This window comes from Asparagus officinalis, chromosome 5 (genome assembly GCF_001876935.1).
Source record: "Asparagus officinalis chromosome 5, Aspof.V1, whole genome shotgun sequence".
Lineage (NCBI taxonomy): Eukaryota > Viridiplantae > Streptophyta > Magnoliopsida > Asparagales > Asparagaceae > Asparagus > Asparagus officinalis.
The window spans coordinates 125,034,414-125,034,658 of NC_033798.1; positions in this window are offsets into that span (position 1 = coordinate 125,034,414).

Consider the following 245-nt stretch of genomic DNA (forward strand, 5'->3'; position numbering starts at 1 on the left):
CGTCAAACTTCAAGGGGCTGAACCACATGGGGGAAACTAGAAGGGGCTGCAGCACATGAAGTTTATGTTTTTGGGGCCTGGACACATTTTTCCCTAAAAAAAAACCTAGAATGTAATTATCGGGTACACCCTAATCAGACCCTAACCAAATTACGATCCCAAGTTCCAAATGGATGAATTAAACTCACATTTAGGCCAGAAATCGAGACGCCAACCGCCAGATCACCGGCAGATTTTGGTTTCCT